This window comes from Balearica regulorum, chromosome W (genome assembly GCF_011004875.1).
Source record: "Balearica regulorum gibbericeps isolate bBalReg1 chromosome W, bBalReg1.pri, whole genome shotgun sequence".
NCBI classification, from domain to species: domain Eukaryota; kingdom Metazoa; phylum Chordata; class Aves; order Gruiformes; family Gruidae; genus Balearica; species Balearica regulorum.
This window is the reverse complement of record NC_046219.1, coordinates 2,427,808-2,428,260: the sequence shown is the minus strand read 5'-3', so window position 1 is coordinate 2,428,260 and position 453 is coordinate 2,427,808.

Here is a 453-nt window from a genome sequence, read left to right as displayed (position 1 = left end):
TATATCCAGCTATAGCTTAATTATTAGAAGTGTAGTAAGTAGTAGTTTGACCACTGTCTAAATCGTTGCCTAACCACTGTCTAAATTATCATTTAAATCATCATTTAAATCATTGTCAAATCACTGTTTAATCATCATTCGATTACTATTTAATTTTCATTCAATCATCGATTAACTATCATTTGATCATCGTTTAATCATTAATAAAACCCTTTTAGTTAACCCCACAACGATGACTTCTCATAATAATTCACCTGTGACACTGCTGCACGTTAAAGTTTAAACGGAACGGTTAATTAGGGGCGGAGGTATCTGTTATTAAGACAAGTGGATGGGGTAGGTTTTGTACTTGCGCATAGCCCCATCCTATTCTTGTGGGCGGGGTGAAGCTGCGCAAGATAGTTGTCACTGCTCTGGACACGGCTCCTTCCGATTCTCCGCCCCCTTGGAGGG